Source organism: Artibeus jamaicensis, unplaced genomic scaffold, assembly GCF_021234435.1.
Source record: "Artibeus jamaicensis isolate MK-2021 breed Jamaican fruit bat unplaced genomic scaffold, CSHL_Jam_final scaffold_1019, whole genome shotgun sequence".
Lineage (NCBI taxonomy): Eukaryota > Metazoa > Chordata > Mammalia > Chiroptera > Phyllostomidae > Artibeus > Artibeus jamaicensis.
Genome location: NW_026522025.1, coordinates 13,976,407 through 14,002,685, shown reverse-complemented (window position 1 = coordinate 14,002,685; position 26,279 = coordinate 13,976,407). Strand labels below are relative to the sequence as shown.

General features: G+C 42.1%; 2 long non-coding RNA genes and 1 other non-coding gene across 11 annotated transcripts; all 3 read left to right on the top strand.

The window, feature by feature from the left end:
* Window positions 1-379: 379 nt before the first annotated feature.
* On the top strand, window positions 380-486 carry LOC119048204 (U6 spliceosomal RNA). The gene has a single exon (XR_005082291.2). It is a non-coding gene; the product is annotated as a U6 spliceosomal RNA (small nuclear RNA).
* Window positions 487-10,050: 9,564 nt separating this feature from the next.
* On the top strand, window positions 10,051-13,357 carry LOC119048201 (uncharacterized). 6 transcript variants are annotated; one of them, XR_008389729.1, is made up of 6 exons: window positions 10,380-10,777; window positions 10,968-11,098; window positions 11,322-11,450; window positions 11,620-12,051; window positions 12,281-12,676; window positions 12,838-13,357. It is a non-coding gene; the product is annotated as an uncharacterized LOC119048201 (long non-coding RNA). The 6 variants fall into 6 exon arrangements; XR_008389728.1 differs by having other exon boundaries at window positions 11,554-12,051; XR_005082288.2 differs by lacking the exon at window positions 12,281-12,676 and having other exon boundaries at window positions 11,554-12,051.
* Window positions 13,358-13,456: 99 nt separating this feature from the next.
* On the top strand, window positions 13,457-24,706 carry LOC128625874 (uncharacterized). 4 transcript variants are annotated; one of them, XR_008389733.1, is made up of 6 exons: window positions 13,457-13,834; window positions 14,176-14,339; window positions 14,806-14,904; window positions 18,354-18,444; window positions 18,902-18,956; window positions 20,921-24,705. It is a non-coding gene; the product is annotated as an uncharacterized LOC128625874 (long non-coding RNA). The 4 variants fall into 4 exon arrangements; XR_008389731.1 differs by having other exon boundaries at window positions 18,354-18,956; window positions 20,921-24,706; XR_008389734.1 differs by having other exon boundaries at window positions 14,176-14,345; window positions 18,354-18,956; window positions 20,921-24,706.
* Window positions 24,707-26,279: the final 1,573 nt, after the last annotated feature.

The window sequence follows — 26,279 nt, the reverse complement described above, 5'->3', positions numbered from 1 at the left end:
AGTTAGTTAGAGGGCTATTTGTTTTAAAACATACTACAAAGCTACAATTATCAAGAAAGATTAGACAGTTATATGGATGGAAGAAAATGGGAAGTCCAGTAACAGACTTGGTCCAGTGATTTTAAGAAAGATGCCAAGTATTCATAATTCAGTGGGGAAAGAACAGTCCTTTAAACAATAGATGCTGGGACAATTGGACAACCACCAACAAAAAGATAAAACCTGACCCTTACCTTACACTATACATAACGACTTAAAGAAAACAAAAGATGAAATCTTTGTAGCTTTGGATTAGGTAAAGAATTCTTATGCATGACACAAAAAATAGGAGCAATTAAAGAAAATCAACAAATTAAATTTGATCAAAAATAAAACTTCTGTGCTTGCTTCGGAAGCACATATACTAAAATTGGAACGATACAGAGAAGATTAGCATGGCCCCTGCGCAAGGATGACACGCAAATTCATGAAGCATTCCATATTTAATAAATAAATAAATAAATAAAATAAAACTTCTGCTCTTCCAAAGACACAATTAAGAAAATGAAAATATTTACAAAACATATATCTGATAACAAAGGACTTGAATCCAGAATATTTAAAGAATGCTTATAATTCAACAATAAGAAAACAACTCTATAAGGAGCAAAATATTTGAGTAATCAACTCACTAAAGAAGATATATAATATAAAAGGCAAATTAGTACATGAAAAAATGCTTAATATCTTTAGTCATAGGGAAATTAACATTAAAACCAAAATGACATGCCACTACATACCTACTAGAATTACTAAAACAAAAAAGACTAAGTGTTGGTAAGGACATAAAGAAACTCATACTTTGCTAGTGGAAATGTAAAATGGAATAGCCACTTTGGGAAACTAGCACTTCGTGAAAATTTAAACATACACTTACCATTTGACTCAGCAATTAAAGGCCTAGGTATCTACCCAAGAGAAATGAAAACATGTGTCCACACAAAGACTTGCATACAAATATTTATGGCAGTAATAGTCATAATAGCCCCCAAATTGGAAATAGTATCTATGAGCTGCTGAATCAATAAACACGATGTTGTATTATCTGTAGAGTAGAATATTACAATAAAAGTATTATACTAAATTGAAGGAGGCTGACACAAAGACAACATATTGTATGATTCTGTTTATTTTTATCAATTTAGAGAAAGAGGGAGGCAGGGAGGCAGGGAGAGATATTGACAAGTTGGTGAATATTTTTAAAAGATTCTACTTATTTTTTAGAGAGAGGGTGGGGAAGGGGGAGAGGGAGAGAAACACCTACCAGTTGCAAGCCCCTAACTGGGGATTTGCCCCACAACTCAGCATGTGCTGTGACAAAGGCTCAAACCATTCACCTTTCAATTTGCAGGCCAGCACTCAACCCACGGAGCCACACTGGACAGCGCTGTTGTCTCACTTATTTATCATCCATTCGTTGATTGATTTTTGTGTGTGCCCTGACTGGGGATTGAATTGGCAACCTTGGTGTGTTGGGATGGTGCTCTAACCAGCTGAGTTACTGGGCCAGGACCTGTATGATTCCATTTATATGGAAATTCTAGAAAAGGTAAAACTGTAGAGACAGAAAGATCAGTGGTTGCCTAGGGCCAGGGTGTGGGAAAGAGACGATTGTAAACAGGCCTAAGAGGACACTTTGTGGTGATGGAAGTGTTCTAAAACAGAATTGTGGTAATGGTTGTGTAATTGTACAAATTCACTACAACTCAACAAGTATACATTTAAAGTGGATACATTTTATGACATCTAAATTAAACCTCAGTAAAGATGTTTTGAACAAGGCAAAACAAAACTATCCTGTCTTCTTGGCACCCTTTTTGGCTCGCCTTTGAAATACCCAGTGCCTGCACAGTTCTGGGGCAGAATTCTCCTTGAGCTTTCCTCTCCACACCCTGGGAAGGCCTCGCAGGAGACCCGAGGTGGAAGGTTGAGCAATCAGCTCTAACCCTGGGGGAGCCGTCTGCTTTCTCTTGGCAGAGGTAGCAGGAGAAAACTGACAAACAGGAGCACACGTAGAACAGCATGATCAGGATGGTGAAGACCCAATAATCATATCCTAATCACTCATCATTTTTCCATCAAATACTTTTTAGTCTTTCCTGTGCAAAATAATTGCTGTGGCTATAAAATAATGAATATTACAGCAAGGTCCCTGCTCTCATGGAGCTTATATTCTAGTGGTGTGAAATAGGTAGATGGATGGATGGTGGTTGGAGAGAAAAATAGATAGATAGGTAAATAGATTTTTTAAAGTAATACAAAAATACCTTAATTACTCTGAAGAGAGTTAAAAGAGTGATGTCAGAGAATGACTGAACCAGAAGATGGAACCAGGCATGCAAACATCAGAGAGAGGAGCATCTTAGACACTATTATCATTATTGTTGTTGTTATTGTTACTGTCCTTCACCCCAGAGGCCCTCTACTTTCTCTTTACAGAACTCAAAATTCAGGATCAATAAATGTAATCACTCCTAGTAAACTTTCTTGATCACCTTAGTCCTGTCCTCATTTCCAATTGTGGTTGGGAAAAAATCATAACCCCACTTAAACTGAACTTTTTACCTACATTGATCTGATTTTAAACTTATCACCAGGAGACTAAGTTTCCTAGCTAACATCCTACATCTCCCTGACACATTCACGTTCCTACATTCTACATCCCTACATTCACTTTCTGCTAATGGACTGTTTCATACCTATTCCTCTCTTATCCCTCATCCTCACTCCCCGCTGATGATGGTGCTTCTTTCCTCAGCGAGAAAAGAGCCAGAAGAGAACATCTAGTCACTTCTACCATACCCATATGTCCATGCAGGTGTGCCCTGCAAACCCTGCCTTCCCTCCTGCCCGACAGGCTGCACTCTCAATGCTCCTAGGTAAAAGCTTCCACTTGTACATTGCATCCCACCCTCTTGCAGACTCAAGACCCTATCTATCCTACATCATGAATTTCTCTTCTGCTGGACCATTTCTGTCAGTATACAAACAAATCATTTCAAGCACTTTAAAGGCAAACAAAACTCTCCCCTGGATTCTATGCTGCTCATTTAGTTACTATTTTATTTCTCTAACCCTTTGTAGCCGAGCAATTGTCTCTACTATCTGTCTCTAATTCCCCTCCTCCTGTTCTTGCTCGAATTCTCTTCAATCTAGCTTTTGTGCCACTATTGACTGAAACTGGTCTTTTCAAGGCCTACAAAACAAACAGAAGTAAAACCCTACCATAAAGGAAAATGAATGAGGCAGCCCTGAATACAAGAACAGGGGCATTGGGGGAAGGGGAATTCTGAATTCTAGCAGCTGGCTTGACTACCTGTAGCATGGAATTCCTTCGATAATTTGTCTTCTCCCTTTCCACCGAACTATGCATCCTTCCCATATATTTTCCTTATTTTCTCTGGAATCTACTGTTGCCCAGATTCTTGAAGCAGTCTCAATACCGAACTAACTGCTGACCATTTGGGGGGAAAAGAGTAAAACAAAATCATAGCAGTGAGAGAGAAAGCTTTCATTTATGTTTCATCTCTAAAACCAATGTGAAACCTCAGAAACCTAAAAGCCTCTTTAACTCAACCAGGAATAATTTTAAAGTCTGAGAGAGAATTGCCCCCAAACAATATCCCCATTCTAAGATGAATGTAGTTGCCATTTGTGCTAATTCTGCAGTTCTCCTTTTTTATAAATAGCCTTGCCAAGAATTTTACATATTAACCTCAGGCAGTTTAGAAAGTCTGGCTGCAGTAGGCTGTTTGCTGACCTTATCAGAGGGACGACTGTGACTTAATGAGGTGATCTCAGGTCCTTTTTGAGCAAGGTGGGTCCCACTGGAGATAACACCAAATGAGGTGAACATCTGACAATTGTCCTGGTCAGTTGGTTAATACAGGGAATCTCAGTGAAAATAATGCAGATCAGTGCTTAGTAAGATGCAAGTCACAACCCATTAGTGGGTGATAAAATTAATTTGGTGAGTTGACCAATTTTTAAAAGATTAATATACCGGCCAAGATGGAGGCATAGGTGGAAACACTGTACCTCCTTGCACAACCAAATTTAAGGACAACAAAGATTTAGAAACAAAACACGACCAGAAGAGAGAGAAAATTGAACTGTACCAAAGTCCAACAACAACGAACCATTCATCCAGACCGGTAAGAGGGGTGGAGTTGGCAGCCTGTGGAGGGGTCACGGCAGGAGGAGGAGGTGGTTGGCAGACACAGGTGCAGGGGAGAAATGAGTAGACCCAGTAAGGCGCAAAAGGTGGTTGGCTGACCACAGACACACATTCACAGGCAGATAAGCCAGGCAAAAAACGGGCAGTGAGACAAACTGCGCAACCCAGGGCCCCAGCAATGGGAAATAAAGCCTAAAAGCACCTACCGGAAAAACTTGGGGCTTGAGGTGCCAAGACTGGCTCTCAGCCTCAGAGGAGAGTTCATGGGAGAGACCCAAAGGGTCCTAGAACGTACACAAGCCCACCCACCTGGGAACCAGCACCAGAAGGGCCCAATTTGCTTGTGAGAAGCAGCAGAGGAGACCAAAATCCAAGAGAGAGCTGAACAAGTGACATTATTCTCTCTCTGATCTGCCCCCACATACAGCATCACAACCCAAAGACTGGGTCACCCCACCCTGGTGAACACCTAAGGCTCAGCCCCTCATACATAACAGGTATAACCAGACCCCCACCAAAAAAATGGCTCAAATGCAAGAACAAACCGAAGCCCCAGAGCCAATACTTCTAAGCAACCAAGAAATTGCCAACCTATCAGATGCATAGTTCAAAACACTGGTGATCAGGATGCTCACAGAACTGGCTGATTTTGGTTGCAAATTAGATGAAAAAATGAAGACTACACTAAGTGAAATGAAGGAAAATGCATAGGGAACCAATAGTGATGGAAAGAAAACTGAGACTCAAATCAAGGGAGTGGACCAGAAGGAAGAAAAAAATGACCAAACAGAAAAATATGAAGAAACAAGAATTCCAAAAAATGAGGAGAGGCTAAGAAACCTCCAGGACATCTTTAAACGCTCCAATATCCAAATTATAGGGGTACCAGAAGGGGAAGAGGAACAGCCATGAGTGGAAACCTTATTTGAACAAATAATAAAGGAGAATGTACCCAATATGGCAAAGGAGATAGACTTCCAGGAAATCCAGGAAGCTCAGAGAGTCCCAAAGAAGATGGACCCAAGAAGGAACACACCAAGGCACATCAACATTACATTAGCCAAGATTAAAATGAAAGAGAGAATCCTAGAAGCAGCAAGAGATAAGGGGACAGTCACCTACAAAGGAGTTCCCATCAGACTATCAGCAGATTTCTCAAAAGAGACCTTACAGGCAAGAAGGGGCTGGAAAGAAGTATTCCAAGTCATGAAAGACAAGGACCTTCATCCAAGATTGCTCTATCCAGCAAAGCTTTCATTTAGAATGGAAGGGCAGATAAAGTGCTTCTCAAATAAGATCAAGTTCAAGGAGTTCATCATCACCAAGCCCTTATTTTATGAAATGTTAAAGGGACTTACTTATCTAAGAAAAAGAAGATAAAAAAGATGAACAGTGAAAGGACAGCAAACTCGCAGTTATTAACAACCACACCTAAAACAAAAGCAAACTAAGAGGACAGCTAGATCAGGAGCAGAACCATAGAAATGGAGACCATATGGAGGGTTAGCAACAGGGGAGTGGGAGGAGGAGAAGTGGGGAGGAGGTACAGAGAATAAGTAGCATAGAAGATAGGTAGAAAATAGATAGGGGGAAGGCAAGAATAGTATGGGAAATGTAGAAGCTAAAGAACTTGAGACACATTGACATAAACTAAAGGTGGGGAATGTGGGGGGAGGGGTGTGCAGGGTGAAAGGGAATGAAGGGGGAATGGGACAACTGTAATGGCATAATCAATAAAATATATTTTAAAAGATTGATATAAAATATCAGAGTTCATGTACATACTCAGGGTTGATATAGCTTATGAGATTTTAGTTTTAGTTATGAAGAGGTGTATCCTGGATCATAAGATTAAAATTTTAAAAATTAAAGCCATTGGTCTAGAGCTATTCATAATGCAAGAGCTGACATGGACTTATTCAGACTCGCTTCCTCTGAGCTCCTGCACCAGGGCAGCACCTTAAAGGGCACCAGTGGCATATAGGGAGGAACTGAAGTATCTGGCATCAGGGTGAGAGCTGGAGGAAGCTTCCTCCCAGACAGAACTATAGATGGTGGCCATTATATCTTTTCTGAGCGTTGTCCCACACAGAGCCACAGTACAGGAGCACCATATATGAATCTCCTTCAATCTGGCTTTTGAGAGACATCATACAGTAAGCCCTTCCCTGACAATTACCTAAGGGTCTGCCCCATCCAACTTATGGGCCCACCCAAGCTGGTAACAGTGGCTTTTCCATATGAAGGACTGGGCTATGCTCAAGCTTCAGACCTTCCTAAATCCGCTCAAACAAGAAACAGCTGAGCACAGCCCCCATACCTCTCACTGAGTGGCCCTATGTCCAGCACTAGCAACAGCCATATGCAGATTGCTTTATAGCTTATGCCAGAGACCCCAGACAGAACACAGGTGGAATCTCACCTTGGCCTGCCCCACCCAGGAAACCCCACAGGCTGGGCACCCAGTGGACAGTTACAGACTACATTAGAGCACCATGGAGCTACCTCCACAAGCCATAGAGGGTGGTGGTTACTGGCCAAGGGTCACATGCAGTCCTATCAGCTGTATGGACTGGGTAAATACCTCCCACTGACCTGCTAACAGCAATCAAGACTTATATACAAGGGGAGGGTATATTCAGCCCACACAGAGGATGTACCTTGAGTACCCAGTTGGGTAATAGGGGAGGCTATGTCATTGGACTGACCCTACAGAACACCTACTACATTAGGCCATTCAACCAACACACGGAGTCAAAGCAGCTCTATCTAATACATAGAAACAAACACAAGGAGGCTGCCAAAATGAGGAGACAAAGAAATATGGCCCAAATGAAAGAACAGAACAAAACTCCAGAAAAAAACTGAACAAAATAAAGATAAGAAACTACCAGGTGCAGAGTTCAAAACACTGGTTATAAGGATGCTCAAGGAACTCAGTGGGCACTTCAACAGCATAAAAATGATTCATTCAGAAATGAAGGAGGAACTAATTGAAATGAACAATTTACCATGAATCAACAGCAGAGTGGATGAAGTGAAGAATCAAATCAATGATATGGAACATGAAGAAAAAGACATCTAATCAGTACAGCAAGAAGAAAAAAGAATCCAAAAAATCAAGGATATGTATGCTGCCTCTGGGACAACTTCAAATATTCCAACATCAGCATCATAGAGGTGCCAGAAGGAGAAGAGCAAGAATTTGGAAACCTATTTGAAAAAAAATGAAAAAACTTTCCTAATTTGGTAAAGGAAATAGACATATAAGTTCAGGAAGTACAGAGTGTCCTAAGCGAGATGTGTACAAAGAGGACCACACCAAGACACATCATAATTAAAATGCCAAGGGTTAAGGATAAAGAGAGAATCTTCAACGCAGCAAGAAAAAAGCAGAGTGTTACCTACAAAGGAGTTCCCATAAGACTGTGGCTGATTTCTCAAAAGAAACTTTGCAGGCTAGAAGGTACTGGCAAGAGGTATTCAAAGTGATGAAAAGCAAGGACCTACAACTTATATTATTCTACCCAGCAAAACTATCATTTAGAATTGAAGGGCAGATAAAGAGCTTCCCAGACCCCCCAAAAAAACAAAAACAAAAACAGAAAAACTAAAGAAATTCATCATCACCAAACCATTATTATAGGAAATGTTAAAGGGACTTATTTAAGAAAAAAATAAGATCAAAACTCTCAACATTAAAATGGTAACAAACACATAACTATCAACAACTGACTCTAAAAAACAAACTAAGCAAACAAGCAGAACAGAAACAGAATCACAGATATGGAGAACATTGGGATGGTGGCCAATGGGGAGGGTGCCTGAGGGAATGCGGGGAAAAAACTGAAGGGATTAAGAAGTACAAATGGGTAGTTACAGAATGGTCACTGGGATGTAAAGGACAGTATAGAAAATGGAGTAGCCAAAGAACCTATACACATGACCCATGGACATGGGCAATGCTGTGGGGCTTGCCTGAGGGAGTTGGGGGTGCCATGTGGAGGGGGGGTTGAGGGGGAAAACTGGGACAAGTGTGATGGCATAAGCAATAGAAATAAATGGATGAATCAATAAATAAAAGTAATGCAACAGCCAGTGTGGTTGAATGCACTAATCAAAATTAGAGGACATTTGGAAATTTTCCACATCATTTTACGTCACTAGACATGAGCAGAAACAAGGGAAATCCAGAGCACTTTAGAGAGGGGCTTCCATATACAACAGTAGGTGAAGGGCTTGAAATTCAGTCTCTAAGTGAAATTACCATCAGAGAGGCTTTACACTTTACAAACCACTTTTACAAACTTGATCTCACTGGAGTCGGTTATCCATCCTTTGTTGTCGTCAAGACAGGAAGGTGGCAGCATTGGAGGCAAGCTTCAGGGACCCATCCCGTTTCTGTCAGGCACCCGGCCAACAGCTGGGAGAAAGAATCTAGCTCCACAGCCTCAGGGAGAGAGCTGGCAAGTCTGGAAAACCATGTGGGGTTCCAGCCAAGTAAACTGGGGTTCAGGGCAGAACTCCAGTTCCAGGAGGGAGAATGGAAAAGATGAACAGGAACTGGGGCGGAAGCCCAGTTACTAAACAAGGCACGCAGGTGGCCAGGCCCATTCCCTTCACATGGATTCCAAACTCCCATCTGCAGAGTTCCAGAACCCCATGACTGGCTTTTGAAGAAGCAACAGAACATGAATGAGGAGCAGGGCTGAGAGGCTATCAAGCACTTACAAAGGCATGAGGAGCCAGTGGGAAATGGCAAGTTAATCAATCAGACTGGCATAAGTAGGGTTGCCAGATAAAATACAGGTCACTTACTTGCATTTGGATATCAGATAAACAAGGAATACATTTTGGTATGTATGTCACAGGCAATATCTGGGACATATTAATATTAAAAAAAGTGGCATTTACCTGGAATTTAAATTTAGCTGGGTATCCTGTATTTTTTTTACTAATCTGGCAAACCCTACATGTGAGTAATGGAGGATGAGGCTGAGAGGCTTGGCAGAGCAAGGTCGCAAAGGGTCTTGTGTGCCATGCTTGACATGTAGTGAGCAGTCATGGCAGTTTTTAAGGGGGGGGGAATAATATGATCCGGTTTGCATTTTAGAATCAACACTGTAGTCACAGTGTTGTATAGTTTGCAGTTTAGAATCAACACTAGTAGTCCTTTGGAGGACAAAGCAGTTCAGAAAGACAGGAACTGAGAGACTAGAGTCTATTAAGTAGCTCAGACTCGGGAATTGAATATGACTTGCTCACTTCACACGTTTGCCTAACGCCAGAGAGACTGCCAAGTTCACTTGGGCTGTAGAGACCAAACAGTTCTTTCAAGAATTGCTCTTCAGAGTGGTGGGGAGGATATAGATATTTTGCCTTGCCCAAACCTTGGGTCAGTTGCACACTTCTTGAGGAAGCTGGAAAGATACCTGTATACATCAGCCTCCTGCAAATAAACTGAATATCTTGTCCACCACTGCATCCCCAGTAGATAATCAATAAACACTTGATGAGTTCCTCAAGGACAAAGTCTATGTTTTCATTGTCTTTGTTTTTTTTTTTTTAGCTCCTGACCCAGGGCTGGGAATAAGTTTCTCGGAAAATAGTCCTTGATTAAAGTGGTCTAATTAATTAACAACCAGAAGTGCTTCTTATTAACTACATCTTCTAACATTACTTCAAAGTACAACCTGCATATTTTTCACACACATGGAAAAGAAGCCTGACTTTTTATACTGGACCAGAAAACTGTGATTAAAAGCTGCAGAATTACACTGATTAGATGGACTTTGAAAAGTAATCCTCCTCATGTGAAAATGTGAGTGCTTTTGTTTGGGGGTTTTTCTTGGGCATTTTCCTATCTACTTCCATAAGCTTTGTCATTGCTTCGGTATTAATAAATCTATACCTTAATTAAATACTTCTCAGGTAGGTCATTGAAAATTGGTACAAACCAAGTGTGTGTCTTCAGTCTACCAGCACCAGTGCAGTTACTCAAATATGTGTCTTCTGAGGCTTGTTGAACTTATTGAGGGCAGAACCTGTTCTTATTTATCTTTATTCTCACAGAACTTTCACTAATAAGTGGGCGTGCTGAATGTTCAAGAGCAGAAAGCCAAAAGGGATAGAACAACTCTAAGAACTGCGTGGGGTAAATACAAATACAATCAAAAAATTATTACAACCACTCATTTAAAGATTAAGTCTCATTTAAAGTATCATGCTAGGTCTTTACATATATTTTATTAAATTTCAATCCTAAAAACTCCTCTTTGAGCCAGGTGCTATTACTGTCATTTCATGAATAAAGAAACTGAGAATCAGAATTGATGACTAACTTGCCCCAGAAGACACAGCTAACGGATCTGATTCCGAGGTCCATGCTCTCACACACCAAATTGTTATTTTTCAAGTGCGTATTGGAGAGATCCAAGATTGTTGGTGTGCCTGTAACAGCACCTCTCTTTGATCAGCAGCTATGTTACAACCCACAGAACTGAACTTGGATTGTCTTTGTGATGTGTGAGCGCCCGTATCTGGAAGACAAGAACTCTGGAGGTGTTTCCTCTATTTTTGAGCAATGTTCCTTTTCTTCCTCTTCAGCTTTGTATTTAAGGGAGCACATGACTTTACATATAATTAGGTTTCATCTCCATCTTGCTGGAAGGTGATATTGTTACACTTAAAATTATTATCACACTATTATTATCTGGGATGAATACATGATCAGTAATGATGTCATCATCAGGGATAGCAACTTCCTCTGCCCTATGCAAAGGAATATGTGCAGTTCCAGTCCGTGTTCACATATGCAATGGAACCTCATCAATCTGGAAGTGTATGAACTCATCTGTGACAATCCAGACCCTTCGCTGAGATGTAAGTATAATTGCAAACATCAGTTATTCTCCAGCTTTTAAAGCTATCCTCCAGTCTTTAAGCTGCAAATGTGCAGTTTTTGTACAGATGCTGACATCTTTTCAGCAGCCCTCTTTAACCTGCCTGACTCCTTAACTAACTGCCAGCTTCCTCACTTAGTTCACTGGGTTTCAGGAGGAACCAGAATCTTACCAAGAATGTGTCTCTGATCATTTGATTCCAGGGTGAGCAGGGCTAAATCAAAGCTTAACTCCACCAACCTTTTGGAGTCTATGAAAGCAAAAATCAAAGGGCAAATGTTGGCGTGACTAATCATATGAATTGGAATGAATTTGAAGAAGAAGAAACAAAGGTAGTGTAAAAAAATAAATAAAAGAGGGGGAGATAAATAAAGCACTTGGTTCAAAAAAATTAAGAAAACAAATTATGTTTTGCTTATCTCTGTTAATTGAAAGCCTGACAAAAGTGGTCTGCAAGGGCGTAAGAACCAGAAAGCATCTCTCGTGTTCTGCCTTTACCAGAAATGCTGAAGGAATTTTCTGCAGATGGTCAGGATGGAATTATGAAAAAATCATCACCCGCCTCCTTCCTTCTCTCAACTCATTGCCAGACAGTGTGCAAAACACGGAAGATATAAAATGAGCATGTTATGTCCCTGGCCGTCCAACCTTACCCTCTAGTTCACTGAAGTGTCCAAGTCACCAGAAAGTAATAGTCAAAAGACACAGTGGGTGCGCAAAGAGGGAGAGGTCAACTCTGTGATTCTTAATAAAATAATAATAATAATAATAATAATAATAGCAATCGTGTAGGGCTGTTCAGTGAGATGACAAACTTTCCCAAGTAAAAGCAAAGTGGAATCTGAATTAATGGACATACTTGAGTCAAATCTTAAGAAAGGGGATCTTGAAGAAGCAATCAATTCATACTGATCCAAAGAAGGAAATGATCTGGTGAGTGTTCTCCACCTTTAATTTATTGAATTATAATTTTACAAAGCAGAATTTCTGCCATACATTACTAAGCAATCCCCCTTTCCACGCCCATCCCCCACCCTCCATCTCCAACCCCCTAACAGAGTTATTAGGTGAGCGGGGCTGAATCCGCACTCCACTCAAATGTGTGACCTGTAACAACTCCGTCACTTCTCAGAGCCTCAGTTTCTTCCCTTGTAAATTGCAGAACCCGGGTCATTTCTGCTTCGAATTATGAAATACAGACAAGAAATCAGAAAGGAGACTCAAGAGAAACAAAAGTGAAAGTGCCCAAAGGAAATACAGCAGTAAACAAAAGTACAAAACTTTATATCTCACTGAAAAACGTGGCAGAGTATTTTTTTTCCAGGAACCGTGAACACAGGTCTTGGAAAGGAATGAAATGTCTATCACGCCCTCTGAACGTGAATAAGAGTGCAACATGAATCCACCTTGCTCCAATCAACTGTCTTCTTAAAAAAAGCTCCCCGACCCTAAATGACCATTTATAAGAAATTTCTCCCCAAGACATCGGTCCTTGATGTATATGGTCCGTTCCCACAATAACCACCCTTCCCCTGGCCCCATAAAATCCAATACAAAGGTGCGTCCCACTTTGGGCAGAGAGAAAAGGGGTAAAGAAAGTGGAAGGATTCGAACTGATATTAGATGTTGCCTGGTGTTGCCCGGCGATTGTTATAAACAACATAATCAAAGCAAACTATTTTTAAAACTTGGGCAACACTTTATCATTTCTTTCCTTAGGTAATAGTGAGACCTCTCTGAACGTAACCCAGAACGGCACACTCGCCCGGGATCTAAAGCGCGAGCTCTAGGGTGGACCGGCAAGTAGAGGCCACCAGAAAGGACCAAACTGACAGCTTCATTCAGTGTTTGCGGTGTGGGACCAGGACAGGCGACCGCTTTGGCTAGAGGGTGCGACCTAGACCCATCAATGGTCACTGGGCTCCCTAGCTTGGAGGATGCTCCTTGTCCGCTGCAGCAGCTTCACTTCGCGGAACAGAGGGTGCGCGCGCACACACACACACACACACACACACACACACGCACGCACACACAAGCGCCCCCCCCCCCCCCTTTCCTTCCCTTGCAGTTGTGTCTCGTCTCTCTTTTGTTTTTCTCCCTTCCCGGTCATGAGACCCGGAAGTTTTTTTTTTTTTTTTTTTTTTAATCCCGTCTCTCTCCCTTTTCCAAACTCTCCCCCCACCCGCCCAATCTATCACATGGCAGAGATAGAATAAAAACAGAAAAATGGCGACGGTCACGTTGTGGTGAGCCTTGCTGCGTCATTAGATATTCTTCATGCAAATAGCGGGAAGAACAAAGGAAGGGGGGCTCGGGACCCGCGGGGGCGCAGGTGGGTGTGGGGGTGGCGGGCCGGCGCGGGGGCGACGGCGCGTGCGGGGGCTGGGCGCCTGCGGGAGGCGTGCGGCCGCAGGGTTCCGTGCCGCCGAGTGTCTACGTCCGTGTGCGCGCCCGTGCGCCGCCGGGCAGCGCCGGCCGTGGGCGCCCGAGCCAGCCCGGGGGCGCGATAAGCCGTGGGGCTAACAGAGGCGTTCGGCGAGGCTGGCCGCGGCGCGCGCACACGCACCACCGAGCTTCACCGACTCGGCCCCCGCGCGGGGGGCGGGCCGAGGGCGGGCCGGGCGGGGGCGACGGCCACGGCCCAGGGTGAGCGACTGCCCGTCGCCCGCCTTCCTTCAGCCACCTGAGGGGACTGCACGCAGCTCGTCATCTCTGGGTAAGTAGTAGGGCTACGGGGAAGCGACGCGGGCCCAGCTCGGGGCTCTGCACTCACGCACGGACTTAGAGCATGTTGCTTGCTTGGGTTTGTTGTTGCGGTGTGTTTTCCTTCCTGCGGGGTAGGGGGGGCGACCTCGCCCAGGGGCATTTCCGCGGTTTCCCTTAGGCCCTAGCTGGGATGTCAGGCATCGCGCTGGATGTACAAGGGCGCGGGTGGCCCCTGGCCGCCCTGCTTCGGCCCCAAGGAGGGGGAGCGGCGCGGAGGGGCGGGGCGGGGTGGGGTGTATGTGTGTGTAAATGTTGCGCACTCGCTTTTCCTCTGCCCCCGCCTTCTTCCAGGGTGCTGGCGTGAGTCCCTCGAGGTCCGGCGGCGACTGTAAATAGAGTCTGGATGTTGTTTACATGAAGGATCCGGCGGGAGGAGTCTGCAAGGAGGAGGCGGAGGAGGAGGAGGGAGGTAGGAGAGAGGAAGACCGGAGTCCCCGCGGCGGCAGCGGTCCGGGGTGAGGGTGAGCCCCGTGTATTCTAGGGATGGGGTGCTAGGTAGCAGGAGGCTGGGACATCGGACCCTGGGGTAGGAGAGAGAATGGGCGCCTGACGGAGAGATGAGGCTCTGTCACCGTGGCATTTTTAGCTTGCAGCCTGCCACGCAGATTCTCCCGAGCTAGAGGGGTGAGGGTGTGTAGGGAGGGCGGGGAAGCCTCGATTTCTCTTCATGTTCATTCTCTCTGCTCCCGTCTTTTCCGCTTCTCCTGGCTCACCTGTTTATTTTCATTAACAAGAGCTTGCAGTTTTTTTTTATGTAGTCATAAGAGACTATTTCTTTTATTAGAAGCATTATTGGGGAGGGGGTGTATTGCCGTAATTTATGCAGGTCCAGTTCGCTTTTCCAGAAGGGGGAGGGGGACTTGGCGGAGACCGCCTGCTCCTGGCCTTAGCTGACCCGAGGGCTTCTCCCTGCTATCCCAGGCCGAAAAGAGTCCTTTCCCTCACTCTGCTGCCCAGTCACCAGAAGCCACCTTCTTGGACAAGGACCACACCTGTGCTTATTCCAGCTTTGGAGGAGAGGTGAGCCAAGAAACCAGGGAATCCTCTGTTCCCCAGAGCTTTTAGCCAACCCTCATCCAAGAATTGGCCAGAAACAGCTGCTTTCACCTGCCCCTTTCACTGGGCACATCTGTCTCCCCTGCCTGGCAAGTTGTGGTCTACAGATGTCTTGGGAATTTTTTCCCCTCTGGATCTGCACCCCACCGATCAGCAACTAACTGACTGTTAACATTTAGATCGAGAGACAGAGGTGACCCCCTCCGCCTTGGTCCAGTGCTGTTATTTATTCCACACTGGGTTTTCTGATGGAATCCTCAGCTGTCCTCCTGTAGTCACCGTCATTTTTCTCCTAAGAGCTTAACCCAGAATCAGGCCTAAGCCATTTCTGGCTCTCTTTCCTTGGGCCCCACCCTGGCTCCCACCCTGGCCCCCACCCTGGCCCCTCTTCGTTCTCCAGAGCCAAATATGCCTCCCAAAGCAGAAGGCCCACCCATCCCCAAATCTAACCATACAAAAGAGAGGAGAAAATCATGGAAGAGAAGAGACCCAAGAGTCTCCTTTCTGTCCTGAATGGCCTCCATATCATTTTTCTCTTTGGGCTTCCTAGATTTGTAATCCCTTTATTTTTCCTACCAGTTGTCCCTCCCATCCTCTTTGCCCGCAGTCCTGTGATAGATACTTGCAGAGGTGGGGATGATGGGTGGAGACAGGAGGTAATCACCCTTGTTCCCTGGATTGAGGCGTTTTTCTTCTCCCCTGTGTTTTCATTTCTGAGATATTTAAGAGTAAAATAGTAAATACGTTTGCATGCTTATTGGAGCTTGGTTTCTTGCTGGCTAATGAATAGCAGGGACTCAAATGGGAGGGAGGGGAAAGAGATGAATAGTGAATATTTCCCCTAGTTTACACCATCTGAGCATCCCCAGGGTTGCTGGAGAAGACCCTTGTGTAAAAAGCCAATGGTCTCCCTTCCATGACATCACCCCCTAAGCCTTTCCAACTTTAGCTTCAGAACAGGAAGAAGGCTCAAAATAGAACTACCTTAGGAATCCGGCTCCTTTAGAAGATCAACTTTTAAGTCAGCTGCAGGAGGAACACTAAACTTTGACATAGGGAGGGAAAGCTGTAGTGTTTGTAATTGGTTCCTTTGGGGAAGGGTGGGAGTATGCTTTTCATATATATTCAGAAAAGCTTTTCTCAACATAGCTTGGGTACCTAGACCAATGAATGATTAATAGGATAGTTCGATATTCATTTATTGAATTATTCATCTGTTTCAGTATGTCAACAATAATAAGCACTGTTCAGAATTAATTAAAAAGGGGCTCCTAGAATGTGGGCTAGAGAGTCGGCTAGAGATAGAGGTGGGGGGGGTAGGCTGGGGGGGAGCCCTTTAAGAAGGCGAAGAATCTGAGGATGCAGTGACAGCTGCTGTGAGTATGGAGGTTGAAAGGCTCATTATAAACAATGGCCGTAACTTCTGAAGGGTGACAGATGTCCCGGACAGAGAAGTAACGATGTCAGGATCTTCAACCCTTACCTCAGAAATGAACTCTGTGTCTCCGAATGTCCGTGTATCCATTCTTTCCCTGAATTGAGATTTTCTGAGCTAAAAGGAGTTGTTCAGTCTTTGAAAAGAGCTGCTTATTAAGTGATCAACACTGAAATATGGACAATTTAAGTAAGGATTAGTAGTGGGGCAGAAAACACTTGGCATAATTTGAGCACCAGGTGGGTGCTGTAGAAGGACTTGGTATTGAAGGCGTAACATCTCTTAATCTGGTTCAGGTTTAAAAGAATCCAGGTAGCCACTTAGAATCCAGTGTGGATGTCAAATGCCTGAAATACAGCCATGGTGATAAGGAACTAAATTTCAAATTTTATGTAATTCTTAAAATTGATATTTCATTTATATAATTCTTAAAATTGATATTTGATTCAGGTATTGGAAAACTTAAGTTCAGAAACAACTTGGGCATGTGCATGGACTTGTTAATCTGTAAATTTTATATAATCCAAATACAAACTAAGTATTTCTGATGAATTTAGTACTAAATTGATGTGTGTTACAAGTATAAAATATGCTCCAGATTTCAAAGACTTACTCCAAAAGGAGAAAGTAAAATGTCTCATGAATAGTTTATGTATATATTTAGATTTTATATATTTATTTTTAGGGATAGGGGAAGGGAGGGAGAAAGAGAGGGAGAGAAACATTGATCGGTTGCCCCTTGTATACCCCCAGCTGGGAACCTGGCCTGAAACCCAGGCATCTGCTCAGACCAGAGATCAACTGGTGACCTTCTGGTTCAAGGGATGACATCCAATCCACTGAGCCACACCAGTCAATTTTTGTATTGAACAGTTTTTATATTGATTACATGTTCCATGTAATCCAGTGATATTTTGGTTATACTGAGCTTAAACATATTGTTAACATTAATTTTATCTGTTAATTTTTTAATGTAGCTACTGGGATCATTTAAATTACGTATATGGTTTGTATTTTACTTGTTTTGAATGGTGCTGTCCTAGAACATCACTCCTTTTGGTCCATGGATTAATTTCAAAAGAGGTGACTGCATGAGTTATTTCATGTTCGAAAGTCATCTACTGCCCATGTGGAGATTTGGAGACCCCAAGAGTTGTTATTACAGTATATGAGACCTCATAGTACTGTTTTGCAGAATTCTATGCGGGATTTGTGCCCTACTCAAGGTCAATAAAATGTGCAGGGCAGTAGGAGGGCTAGTTGAGGGCAGCATGGGAAAATTGAAGTACCCACACATCTGGCTATGGCTGCCTGTGTAAAAGGCTCTTAGGTATGCTAGGATGTAGCACAGTAACAATTGTGACACCTGGTGGCATTTTAGTGATTCCACTTATCATTCGTCTTTGTTCATTTTCTCTTCATCCTTCATTTACTTTCTCTCCTCATTCCCCATTCTAGCTCCACTGGTGGTAACTGTGCCCAGAAGGTTGCTGACCCCTGTCCTCTGAGAAAAAGCACAGTGCTGATTTGGATAGATACAGTGCTGTGTTGGGGATTTGGTTTTGTCTCATGAGCTTCTGTAATGTTACTTACTGGACGAGACTTAGGGGCCATTTAGTACTATCCTTTTCATTTTATCATGGACAGACTGTCAAGTACCTTGCCTAAGACCATACCTACAGAGGCCAGAATTAAACACACACTTTTGTTGATAACCTATTTAGAGAATCCCTGGGAAATGAAGAGGTTCATCAATTAATCAGATGTTTGTTGGGCTTGCACTTTGTGGAAACAATCACTACTGCTGATGTTGTGAAGGGTGTGAAAACAGTCTCTGACTCCAAGAACAACACTGTTGCTTTAAGTAAATAAGAGGTAAACAGTGCTAAATTAAGTTACAGTGCAAGATAGAGCATTTAATGATGAGTGCAACCCCACTGTGGCATGTGTTACAAGTAGAAATGTGTTCATTTTACAGATGTAGAATAGAGGATCTGAGAAAAGTGAACTCTGCAGAAAAGAGGAGTATAATTGTGTTTCTGGAACAGCCCCTGGCTCTACCATTGGAGGTCAGTGCAAGTCTTTGGTGTTGCCCCCTTTAGCTGCCTATTAAGGGAATTTGAGAATTTAAGACCCAGCATTTTTAAATGGCACTGCTGCAGTAATGAGATCATGAGTTAATTGGAGACAGAGTTTTTAGAGATGGGTAGCTAGGGGTGGGTCATTCTGACTAGTTTCTCTAAAAGGGTATAATGCCGAGGTGAAATCAGAGTAAAAGTAACTTGTGAGCAGACTGTAAAACCCAAACTGGGGGGAAAATAGGATGTAGAACAAAAGCAGAAAGTAAAATAACTGTGTAGTAGACAGGTGGGCTAAAAGTGTGCACGCTGAGTGAATGTGTAAGGGGTAAGAGCCTACATAACAGAATATGGGCCGGTCCATTTATTTGTGAATTTTAGTCTCCTGGAGCCTTTGTGAGCAAGAAAGCACGTCCCTCTTTCTGTCTGTACATTGTTGTGTACATAGGTCTTTTCCTCCAGATGGACCTGCTATAAGTTATGGAGCATGAGACTGTTCAGAGGTCAGTGCTTTATTAAAGTAGGTAAAACAGTGACACCCCCATTAATGCTTCTCTGTGAGAACTGGGACAGACTTTGCACCGGGCAGTGGTCCCCAGCTTTTTTTTTTGCCTTTTCAACCATTTGAAATTTTCTATTAAACTTTGGCACAAGTTAGTTTTAAAACACACTTAATGCAGCAAAGCTTTGCAATAAAATGCAAATATATAGTCTTTGTACTCACAAAGCAGGATTTTGTTCACAGTACATTCTTATATCACAGTTTGGTCAAATATAATGTCACTGAGTTAAATTAATGGTTTTCACATTGGGGAAAAAAACCACACATGAGTAGGAGACTGGTAGATTTAACCTATTTTGGTTTTAAAGTGTTTTCAAATATTTTGTATTGCCAGCAGCTTACCAGTATCTCCAATTATTTACTATATAATCAGATACTTAAAGGTTCAAAGTCATTATATTTTCATTTTTGGTCCATAGATAAGAGGGATGGAAGATGGGTTTGTGTATGTTTTTACTATACAAGATTTAAAAGTACGTTTTTTAGTATACCAGTCACCAGAAGTCCTTGCTTTCCTAGATAATAATATTCGGTGCATGCATTTTTTAGTATACCAGTCACCAGAAGTCCTTGGTTTCCTAGATAATATTCGGTGCATGCATCATGGAGAGATCGTTCTCAGTGGTATCGTTTTTATCGTAGAAGCACTGAATTTAAAATCAATTTACTCTCTGGAAGAAAGCATTTTACATCACTGTCTTTCTCCCTCTCTTACTGTACACTGCACTTTCATGCCGTAGCAAGAGCACCTGCATTCACTTGTTCTAAAATTGAAGTAATTCCATTTTTATGAAGAAAAATCTATGGAAAAAGAAATGTTTCTGGTAGATTAGGGTTTTTTTTTAAATACACATTTATAGAGAATAATTTCTAAGAAGAAACAAAACTTAACATTTGGAAGCACTTATTTATTAGTACTTAAAAAATACAATTCTAAAAACCCATAGTTTTCTTCCTTGAAACTACTTTAAAATTATTCTGAGAGAATATAAATTTCAGTAATTATTCACAGTGACAATTTGCTTTTTATTACTTGGTCTCTTGGTTTTTTAACCCCCAATTTAGATAGGAAATAATTGAAATGAGAGGAAAATACAAAATAAAGGAAATACTCTCTACTTATTATATGAAAAATGTTTAGTTATCTGGTTTTTGGTCTTGGCTAATAGAGTGAATTTCAACTTTGTGGTATATTACCAACAATAAGTTTATCTTTGTGGACTTCATAGTCAGATATTCAGTTGCACTAGTATTCAGTCTTCGAGAAGAACAGTCTAATAACTGATCAGTACATCAGTGTCATTTATTTGTTCCCATACTTATCCCCCTCCAGTAAGTATTTCAGTGTGAGTATTCATCTTTTCTAAAGTGGACAGAATGTGTGGCCAGGAAATGTTGGGTGCTTATCTTTTTATCCTTTCCATGGATTAGCTATCTTACATTTTATTCTCAAATAATCACAATATCTTTGTTCATTAAACAGATGTTTATAATTTGGGTGAAAATGTGGAGCTATTCTCCAGGAATCTTAAGTTATGAGATCCAACCTTTTCTTAAAAAAATCTTCATTGCCCTCTTGTGTTTTAACTTTGTATTACATCAGTTGGCTAAGTCCTAGGCAATGACCTCTTTAGCTTTTAGCTATTTTTGCACTTGAGAGAATGTTATTTCAATTTGTGTGTAGGTACGTTTTTTCATTGGATATTACTTTTCTAAAGCTAGGTCAGTTTCATAGTGCATAAAAGTTACTAATTGAGCTAGAATCGTTGTACTTTATTTTTTTGACTTCTGATCAAAAGAATTGATTCATCTTCTGACTTATTTGAAGTACAGTGCTAGTATCTAACGTGCATGTAATAAGTCTTTGAAATGGCAAATGCCTAATTGAAAACAATTATTTTTCAGATATCTGTCAAGTTTTACACCTATTGAAGTAACTTGAGAACTTATGATTGACATGGAAAAAAAAAACAAGTGAATCATGGTTTTCCTAAGATGGTATTCTAAAGCCTGGATTCAAAAGTAAGAATCATCCCTGAAATAACTTCAGGGTACATCTCAAAGATACAGTTAATTTCAAAGCATGTGATTTTTTTCAAGAAGGCATTCCAGAGGTGGTCAGTGATTCCTGCACCACTGTAATTGTAGGGCTGGCACTGACTGCAGTGACAACCCCCGGCAGGTTTGCTCAACGTGTAATCATCAGTGTCATCAACTCGAGTACGTTCTTAGCACTCAGAATAAGAACAGTGTCACTTTTTTTACTAACGTACATTTCTTAAATCACAAAACCCATACTAGTTTCTGCTCTATGAGATGAGATACTCCAAAAAACTAAAAACCTTAAGCAAAAAGTAGATGTTTTCAGAAATCTTTTTGCTTGTATAAATTGTGCAATCTGAATACCCAGTTGACAGAGTTGAATGGCCAGATTGGGGTAGAGGAAAAAAAGCCCTAGGCTTAGTCTTAAGACATGGATTTGAGCCCAGGTTCACCATAACTTAGGGCATGGTCTCAGATAAAATACCTAACCTCTATAGGTTTTTATTTTTTATCTGTAATATGTGCTAATGATATCTAACCCACTTTCAGAATCCTTTTTTGATGAAATAACGAATAAATTCATTGTCAACCTAATAGGGTTCTTGTGGAAAACCAAATGAGAAAGCACATAGAAAATTATTGAATGTCAGGCAAAAGTGAAGAATTATTGCTATGTTTGGGAGCATTTTGAGAACAGGGACCATGTCTGATTTACCTTTTTTTTTTTTAAATCCTCAGTTGAGGATATGTTTTTTACTGATTTTAAAGAGGGAGAGAGAAACATCAATCATTTGCCTCCCACAGGCAACCCCAACTGAGGGCTGAACCCTCACCTAAATATGTGCCCTGACTGGGAATAGAACCTGTAACCTTTTGGTGTAGGGGACAGTGCTCCAGCCAACTGAGCACCTAGCCAGGGCCATGTCTTACTTGTCTTAATTACTTAAGTATCCAGAAGAGGTCTTGGAACATTGTAGTCCCTCAATAAATATTTGTTTCATGAATGATTGAGGTCAGGGATAGAGTCAGTGAATGTGTGCATGAAAGAAATACATTGTGAAATAAGCTGCAACGCTTACTGTATAGTCATGTTTGCTCATTCGCATTAATATGTACAAATCATGTGTTCGTCTTTCATTCTGTTATAATTCAGCTGGGCCTCTGAATATTTCAGCATCACCATTTACCGGTCTGTGAACCCACTTTCCCTTCTGCTTCCCCTCATCTTGAACCAGAAGGGAATCTCTTAGTCTTCCACTTCATGGGGAGCTTTCAGAGAGAGTCATTTGGTCACCTGGAAAGGACACCACCAGCCTACACAGTGACTGACAGGCTGCCCTGGCTCAGTTATCACAGTGCTGATGCTGTCCATTCTAAAGGTACAGTACTGTGATAACTGAAGGATGGCAGCCATCTTGCCTTCCATCAAAGGAGCCATCGTGCCCAGAAAAGAAGACCGAAGATGAAAGAGGCGTGTGAAGCAGGTGCAGGGATCCAGAAACCCTCTTACACCGTTCCTGTATTGTACCTTCCCTAGCACGGAGTGAATGTTACTCCCTCTGTCTTTGCCTTATTTTTAACATGGGGATAAAGGGAGTTGGGTAGTTGTTTGCACAGCAGCATGAACACTTATACTGAATTGACATACATTACAATTTTTGGAGCTTTTAGGAGACTGACATGAGTACTGAGTGTGAATAAGTATTTTGGGAGAGAGGTTCAGAGAAATTTGTGCCATTTTTATAAATATAAATGGTAACCTAATTAGAGTAGCTTGGCGCTTGTCAATATAACCTACTCAAAGTGCAGTTCAGCTTAAATAGGGAGAAAAAAGCCCTACATGTTGAACAGTATTGATACAGTTCAGCGGTTTTCAACCTTTTTCATCTCATGGTACATACAAACTAATTACTAAAATTCTGTGGCCAATATGACAAAAAAAAGTAGGTATAATGTTGATACATTGACATCAGACAGCTTTCATTGGGTGGATGTTGTCATTTGTTTGTTTGACAGTCTAAGGGGAAAGAGGTCGGTGCCCCTAAATAAATAATCAGGTATTGCATGTTTTAAAAATTCTTGTGGCACACTGGTTAAAAATTGCTGATGTAATTGCATGAATAAAACTACATCTTTTTGGTTAAGAAATGGGTATGGATATAGCATATTTTTTCCTATAACATAAATGTTTAAAGTCTCATGTAATTCAAAACAGTGTCCGTTGAATGCCCATGTCTTTGCTGTTGGTATCACCTTTACATGAAAATAAAATGTTATTTTTATCAAGTAGTTAAGGACCACCCTGCAGTGACATAGCACACACCTTCAACCTGCATCTTATTCTAGAGCATACTGTTGGGGTGAGGTCACTAGAGAAGCCAGGGTTTCCCCCATCCTTCCTCTCTTAAGACTCCTAAGACATGGACAGCAGCAGATGAGCATCCGAGTGCACGACTATCATACCTTAGATTGCAGCTGGCTACAGGGCTCAGGTAATTTCATGTAGTTTAGGCTCAATGCCTAAATAAGGACCTCTTACCTTTACCCAGGCTCATGTCTATCTGGGAACCTCACCATAGTGGGTGGCCGACCAGTGAGGAACCCAGAGCAGTGACCCATGTACTTGGGCACAGAGAGAACAAGGCCTGTGAAGGTCAGGCCCTTCTTGGACCTGCTGGTTACCCACAAGGTGAGACGATCCAGCACGGAGGAAAACCATGTATGTGATGTTTTAACGCACAAGAGTCCTAACCCGCTAATCAAGAGTCCAGTCATTGTCCTAGACTTGGGCCATTTTTATTATGAAGTCCTAACTGAAACTTGAGTAAGGAGGAAAGGAAACAGGAAGCAAGTGGCAAGGCAGGGAGGCTCAGTTTCACCCTTCATCATCCAGTCCTCAGCATTCCTGCTCACTGTTCCTTTGCTGGTTCACACAGTTCTCGCTATGCTCTTCTCTCTTCTCCTGAAGCAACCCCCGACGGCACACCTGCTTGTCCCTGAGTTGTTATTTTCCATGTGGCGTTGACCACATGATGATGCTGTATCTCACGTGTCTTCATATACTTAGAATTTCTCTAAACTGCAGCCTAGCCTTATGTTTCTGATTAATTATGGGGAGCAGTCAGTGGCTCTGCCCAGTTGTGTAGTATCCCACCAGCCCTGCTCCTTTAACAGAAAAGGAATTTCTGACAGGAACCCTGGAAGAACTTCTGAGAAAGGAAAGTTCTGGGATTGGCGAACTCTCAAGTAATTCAAAACACTCCTACTTTTAAGAAGTATAGCAGGTGGAAAAGAGTGCTTTAGGGAGTGAGGTGTTGTGCAGTCATTGGCCTTGGTGAGGGTTTCGCCACCTTGCCCGATCTTCCTGTTTTCCCGTTACTAGTTCCATAAAAATTCAGGTTTTATACTTACCCAACATTGGTCCCAGGATCCACACTCGAGTCTGTTGGGGTGTTACAGAGGTGAGTGTTGGGGCATTTCTACAGACGGAGCCACACTGGGTCCCTCTTCCCATCAGTAGGGAAGCTTGAAGCCGGTCTGCCTGTAGGAGCCCTAGGAGGCTTGCCTAGGCCTGGAGGTCCTAGCATCCTGGAGGACTTCAGAGATGCAGGGTTCCGACAGGCTAAGTGAGGAGTAAAGCAAGAGAAATCCAATGGGGTTTTTCCACTGCTTTGATTAAAAGACACACAAAGTGTGTTTGTTGGTATATTCATTACGTTCTTCGGTTGAGGTATGTGAGAATGGAAAGAATGGCAAAAAAAAACAACAATACCAAATGATCCAGCAGTTCCACTTCTGGTTATATGACCAAATGAAAAATCTTGAACATATACCAGTGTTCACAGCAGCATTAGTCAAAATAGTCACAGAACAAGCTACCCGAATGTGCATCAATGGATGAATGGATAAACAAAATGTGTATGAAACAATGGAAGATTCAGCTTTAAAAAGGAAGGAAGCTCTGACACATGGAAACGTGGATGAAACTTGATGGTACGCTAAGCAAAGTATGCCAGACGCAAAAGGACAAATACTGTGTGTTCCACGTCTGAGGTGCCTGGCACAGTCATAGATCCAGCAAATGGGATGGTGGTCGCCAAGGCTGGAGGAAGGGGGGATTGGGAAGTCAGTGGTTTATTAGGTATGATTATTGGGAAAGATGAAAAAATTATGGAGATGAATGGTGACGGATTCACAACAGTGTGGATGTACTCAATGCCACCGAGGTGTGCACTTCAATTAGTTAAAATAGTAAGTTTTATGTCTTTCACCACCAAAAAAAGCTTTTCATGGCAATGGCACTATTACAGCCAATAGCAGGTTTGAGTTGATGGCTCTCTTCCTTAGTCTTCAGGGTGAAGATAATTGCTGTTTCATGTAAGCAATTAAAATGTAATTCCCATGCCCTTGGCATTTGAGGTTCTCTTGTGGAATGTTAGAGGTATTTCCAAGGTTTCTGACCTAGCACAGCTTTAACATTTTGTGAAATGTAAATAAAACCATACAGTGAAAGTACAGTGAAATAAAACCATACAGTATTCATACAGCGAACTAGAAAAAGACTTCAACCAGGAATTAAGTGATGGGGCATCTCTTGATGGCTTAATGCCTTTTATGGTAAAATTGGGCAACTCCCTGGACCTCTCCACGCTCCACCTCTTTGCAGTTGTGATGAAGATAAATATATAAAATGTATACACATATGTGTATATACACGGCCCTTTTGATGAGTAAAGCAGCATTGAAATCTGGCATATTATTTACCCTTGAAATGTAGGAACACAGAGATGATGGCATTAGCAGTTTTAAATGGAAGTGTTCAAAAGCACTCTATTTACACTTGCAGCTCACGTATCATCAACCTCATTAAAAGGAGCATTCCATAGCTTGCTCTTGGCCATGGAGATTTTTCTATCACATGTTTAAATTTGAAGGTAAAGGAAATTAAAAGCTTATGGACTAGAAATGGATGGCAATAACCCTCTCTAAGGTCTCACATGTTGTATTAGCCATGGGTAAAAAGCATTCATTTGTGGTCCTGTCTACTTCATCACAAAGCTTCTCCTTTGGGGCCTTTGGAAATCAGATTCAGGTGTAGGAACCGCCCCCACCAGGTTTCGTGCTGTGCTCTACCTTGATCACACCACACAGAGTTGGAACGGAGAGTGAGCTTTTCTCCCTGCCACACCAATTTCAAATTGTTTGCTGTGTTTAGTACATT